Here is a 6,357-nt window from a genome sequence, read left to right as displayed (position 1 = left end):
GCCCCGAAGCAAGGGATAGTTAATAGGAACTTAATAAAAGCTGGTAGAATACACGTATATAATAATAATCAATTAATTCATCTCATCTCTAGATCACCGACATCTATTAAATCACTATATAAATCTAATAATTAAGAGTCTTACTACCTCAACCAATATACTAATTAACCATGACGGCCCAATTAACCCCTTAGTGCGTAGAGATAACGCTCTATAATTATAACGACTTTATAGGATAGTATATATAGCTGTAGGCACGCTACGTTATATATAACCTATAGGATAAGGTTAACCCTAATTTAGTAACTCCACTAATTATGTAACTAGTAGCTATCTAAGCACTAGTTATTATAAACTACGCCCTAGTAGCCAATATTAAGATACTAGTGCAATAGTCTAAGCTATTAATAGCTAGATAGAAGGCATTTAAGGAGGACCTTAAGTACTATAAGATCTATTATAAATAGTATAAGAGTAATTAATATAAATATAAGAAGGAGTAGATAAGCATCTAGTATATTATTATATTTATCTATTTAATAGTAGTAAAACACCTCTAGCGTATATACTACCTACCTAATTAGCCACTCTACTAATGGGTTATAAGTCTTAAGCTCACTATCAGCGTTAATAAGTAATTTAAATAAGAGCACGCTAGAGATAGATATCTTATAGCTCTAAAAGTAATAAGAAGTATTAATTAATAGGAAACCTAGCTTACTAAATATAATTAGGTAGCTATAGAAGTGGAGACCTATAGGGTTACTAAAGTAATATAACTAAATATAATTATAAAGGACTTTCTAGTAGCTATTAATAAAGTGGCACCTATATAGGCTATGGCCTTCTAAGACTATAGTAGATACGCCGCTAGCATAACTAGAAAGGAGATAATAAAATGTGTCAGATGTTACGTCTTAATGGATGTCCTAATGATTCGGGGGGTTGAATTGATGTATTAGGTTATTCTGCCTATCTACCGGGTTCCCTTGGCAGGTTCTGTGTGTTCTCGGTTAATCCCCGGCCTTTTTCGGGCTACCCCTAATCCTCCAAACTTGATATGCTTTTTATCTGACACACCCCCTCAGCTTGGAGCCGTTCGAGCCATGGCTAAGGTTATTAGACGAGGGTGAGGTTATCAAGCTAGTCTTGAATCTCCTCTAAAGGTGCTTCATTGGCTACCTTTCAATCCCTTACCTCCACCAGTCCCAGTTGGTTCAGGAAGTTCTACCACTAATTTACTAGGAGTGCTTTGGTTAAGCCGTCTACAATTATCTCTACAGATTTAGTGTATTCCACCTTTATCCTTCCCCTAGTTACTTCCTGTTGGAGCCAGTAGTTATGTATATTGACGTGTTGAAGCTTCGTATACAGCTTCGAGATCTCCTGCGTTACCAGCCGAATAGTTTGCTGGTTGTCATATTGGATTATAATAGTAGGGCTGGGTAGCTTAACTTTCAGTTCCTCTATCAATCTTGATGTGAAGATGGCTTCCTTTGCGACTTGCGCTAGAGCAAGGAGTTCGGCTTCTATGGTTGACGTAGTGATAGTGTCTTATTTACTTGCACGCCATGCAATGAGGCCGTTAAACAGCTTGATAGCGTAGCCTTATGAGCTCTTACGGTCTAGAGTGTTGTCCGTAAATGAGGCATCACTTGCTACCTATAAGGATTTGCCTCCTCCAAGTTAAAGTGTCTTCCACTTTATTTCGTTGAGGTATAGCAGGGCTCGGTCAGCTGTATGATGATGTTCTGGACCTGGATTTGACAAGAATCTCGCCAGCCTTAAGGTTGCGAATACAATATCTAGTCGGGTACTAACAGCTGCGTATAGGAGTGATCCGATCTTACGTTGGTATTTGTTAATCTCTGTAAGCGAAGCCAGCCCTTCTCTCGGCTTAAGCTCCCCTATGCCCATTAGGGTGTCATGTCGGATTGTTTAGTCATCAACCAGCCGACTGATTTTATCACAGTATGCGGCCTAGGAGAGTTAAATAAGTCGGTTCTACTAATCTCTAATCACTTTAATTCCTAGGAACCATAGTAGGTCTTCTCTGCCTATTATTAAGTATTTCTTCCTAAGTTGTTCTACGACTTACTAAGCTTAACCGGCTTTGTCTCAGTGGTGCGTAATGATGATGTCGTCTACATAGAAGAAGATAATGATACCATCCTTAATCATGCAGTATGGCTCATGGGGCACAGTCTAGAAACCAAACTTAATAAGCGTAGCTGTGAACTCTTTCTACCAAAGAAGTGGTGAGATTTGCAGTCCGTAGAGTGCCTTCTGGACTTTAAGGACAGTACCTAGTTTTTAATATCTAGGCGGCATGCGCATGTAGACTTCTTAATCTAGTAATACGTGTATAAACGCGTTGGTAATATTATATTATATAAGTTCGAGGTCATATTTGGCAGTAATTACCATAAGTAAGTGGAAGGATCTTCCAGCCAGTATTACTACGTAGGTGTCCTGGGAGGTTATATTACATTATTGGTCTCCTCTAACTACCAGTCGCGCTTTACACTTAATAAACTGGTGATGTTTATTAAACTTATACATATACACCCACATACAGTCTAGGATTTATTGGCCTATTGCCTTTACTATCTTGTACGGTACTTCCATCTAGGATTGGGTAATTCTATAACTATCTAGATGCGATTACTGCGCTTCCCGGAATAATTCTCCTATTAGATGTTGGTTAAGGTCCGTTTTACAAGTGGGTGGCGGAGGTAACTATGATTAGTAAATCTTAACGCCCTTCACTAGTAGTCTTTTCATCTAGGCTTTATTGATCGTGTTCCTATTGTGTTTTCCGACCCTTCCTACTTCCGTTCCTGCCATGAAAGCTACTGCCTAGGGGACTATCTTAGATGAAGTGATCTCGGGTAGGTTTATATTTTCCCCTATTATCAGCTGTGCTAGCAGAGCTGCAGGTAATGGAGTTAAAGGTGGTGTTGGGTAGTAATCTCTAATCTTCCTTCCTTAATAGTAGCCTAGTGGGTCTACTTCGTCCTCTATAGGTGATTCGTTTTCTGCGACATCGTCTTCGTAGAATAATTCGGTTTCTGGTTGGTACACTGGTGGTGGTAGCTTAATTATCTTAATATGTGTAGCTATCTCGGCCAGCGTATTATGCATAACGTTGTCCATTAGATCCTCTATCTTCCTGTCGAAGATTATGTTTTTATTAAATACGACGTCTTGCGTGCTAATGACCTTGGCCAGCATTGGTATCCATATTCGGTAAATGTTTAATGACCGGTATCCGATAAGGTATCCGATCCATGCTTTAGGGTCGAGTCGTTGTAGTCTCAATTTTCCACGGTGGGTATTATCTATTATAGCGAATGCTTTGCATCCGTACGCCTTTAGGTAGGCTAAGTTTAGTTTCTTAATAGACGTAACGATCCTATTGGCGAGTGATACTCGTGTGAAGAATATCTCGTATGGTGTTTTCTAGTTATTCGTGTAGTTTAGCGTTCGATTGTATAGATACACTCCAGCTCTTGTGATTTTAGGCTAGAGTTCCCATGGAAGGTTTACGTCCAGACGCATTACACGAGATTTTTCTTTGTTTATGCCCCCTGAGTGTTCAGCGCCGCCGTTTTAAGCTTGCATATCTAGTGCTGAAGGCTTAATAATTATACCTAGGCTTTTCAGCCACCGCTTGACTTTGGGTTTAACTGTGGTGATCTCATTATCCATTTTAATAACTTTTAGAGTGATGTCATATTAGTTCTTAAGAAATCTAAAGAAGATTATTAGTGTCTTAATAATTAACCTTACCGTTCAGTTATCCATAAAGTAGAAGTCCTATTAGAGACTGGAATATCTATCTATAACGAGCATCTGGCTCTTCTCTTTATTGAATGATGGTGATTCATAGGTGTGGAAATTAATAGATAGCCTTTCTGCGGGTCCTTACTCATTGATCCTAGGTGCGCGGCTTATCTACCTTCACATCTTTACTCTTCCATATAAGTTGCACTCTACTATTGTGATTCCCTTAACGCGCACCCCCTTAGCTCGCTACACTAGGTGCTTAATTGCGGCGGGTCCTGGATGACTGAGCCTTTTATGCCATAGGAGGGCCGATGCTCTTTAAGGTCGTCATTACATTTAAGAATTATAGGAATGCGTATAGTGCACTGCATGGTGTATAGGTTAGTGTTCCAATACTTATTATCCATAAATTTCGGTGAGCTCTCCAATGGTTGTTCCATTTAGTCGCTTTAGGGCAGTGGGCTCTAATTAGGTATCCCACTAGAATCCCTTCTGCCTTAGTACTTGGAAGGAGACTAGGTTATATAGCATGTCTGGGCATATTGCTACGTTATGTAGTACTAGTCTTTCAGCTCCCTATTTATGTTTTAGGTTTAAGATAACAGTTCTATATCCCTTTACCTAGATTTGAGTGTTGCCTGCCCATATAAAGTCGCCTTGTGTAGGTGGCCGATAGTTCTGAATCCGGTCGGGGTCGTTTATGATGTGGCACGTTGAGCCCGAGTCAAGGATAAAAGAACGCCAAAGAGGATAGTTAAATCGGTCCATAGTAAAGGTTGTAGAATAGGCAGCTTACACCTTTAAAATCTGTCTTCCATTTAGTCACTAATCTGTGATCTCTGGAGTTGGGGTATAGGAATTCTTAAAGGATAGAGTCTTGGTTCTGGGTCTGCTTTGAGCTCTTAGTAGACTTTAAAAATTAGCATCATACTCTTGTTTTAGAGCAACGTATTTAGCTGTTCTTAGGTTTAGCTCCTACCATTCTAGTGCTTTATCCGGGTAGAGATAGAAGCATTCCCTAATAGGGTGTCTTATATCGCAAGCCGGGCACTTGGCGGTTTTATTGGTGCCTACTCTAGCAGGTTTACCACGATTAGCGTCCGCTTTGGCGGAGTTACCACTACCTCATTAAGGGTTTGAAAAGCTTAAAGGTATATAATCGTCATCCTTCACAGCTATACGTTAATGTTGGGGTCTACCCCGTTTTATACCCTAAGAGTTTCCCATTTCTACATGTTGGGGATCCCCTTGCATGCTCTGGGCAGCTTGGCTGCTTTTAGCGAGATAAGATGAGTCTTCCATTATAAACACTGCCTTTTGGCTTCTATTTCGCGTTATCGGATGATTTAGCATTATATATTCTCGGAAACATCCTATCATGTCCTTTTGGTCCATGCCGGGTAGGTCCTTTCCATTTAATTAGAAGGTTACAGCCCATACTAGAGCTATCTTGTTTACTACTAACATAAAGTCTATAGCCATAGGGTTGAATTGTGTAGTATCGGACACGTTTAGTGTCTCGGCCTCTGTTACGGCATAATCATATTTGGTAAGCCATGTGTCCTAGTTGTTCACTATGCGTAGAGGCTTTAACGAGCTATGGTATTACTATCACGCTTACTCTTATTCGAACTTAGAGGTAACTCCTACTTTTGCTTTTAGCTTTATGATCCATTCTTTAATAGTAGTATCTAGGAGATAGTAAGTACGTTATAGATGCGGTGCTACTAATGACTAAATAAATACTATAATCTGCTATAAACTTACGACTTTAGTCTTATACTTTGTGTACTACATCTTATATTTCTCCATCTAGAGTTTATAGAGGTCCAAATCCTCTTTGTAGCTCTTTAGTCCAGTGGACGAAAGTTCGGATGGTCTTAATAGTAAGACGCCGTCTGGAAGGGTTGTGGCTGGCGTATAGTCTGCCGTCTCGGGTAGCTTGGGCTTAAATGGCTCCGTGAGTGGGGTGATCACTAAATCGGGGTTAACTTGCGCCCATATATTGTATGCGACGTAGCGGGCTTGTAGTTAGTTAAGCCAGCTGTGGTATTCGGTGTCATCGCGAAGAATAATCGTTCCGTCGGTTCAATTTGGGGTTTGGGTTGCCATTCTCGCTCTTATTAAGGCAGTGAGACTCTTAATTGTTAGATATCACGTCTTAATGGATGTCCTGATGATTCGGGGGATTGAATTAATATATTGGGTTGTTCTGCCTATCTACTAGGTTCCCTCGGCAGGTTCTATGTGTTCTTGGTTAATCCCTAGCCTTTTTCGGGCTACCCCTAATCCTCCGAACTTAATATGCTTTTTATCTGACAAAATGGTTCTAAGAGCATATGATGGTAAACCACCCTAGTGTGAAGAGTAAGTATAAAGTGGCCTTTATAATTAATAGAGTCTTTCTTACTAATAGTGGTGAAACCACTTAGGGTAATAATAGGAATGCCTCTTATGCTAAATATGCGCCATCCAAGGGACGTCCCTTAAAATGAAAGAGAGCGTATCCATATAGGACCTCTTAGCTATTATATGATGAGCCTTTAAACACTATAGGCCTATACCTAG

This window comes from Paraphaeosphaeria sporulosa (assembly GCF_001642045.1).
Source record: "Paraphaeosphaeria sporulosa strain AP3s5-JAC2a unplaced genomic scaffold CC84scaffold_13, whole genome shotgun sequence".
Lineage (NCBI taxonomy): Eukaryota > Fungi > Ascomycota > Dothideomycetes > Pleosporales > Didymosphaeriaceae > Paraphaeosphaeria > Paraphaeosphaeria sporulosa.
The sequence above is the reverse complement of the archived record's forward strand: the minus strand, read 5'-3'. Positions refer to the sequence as shown.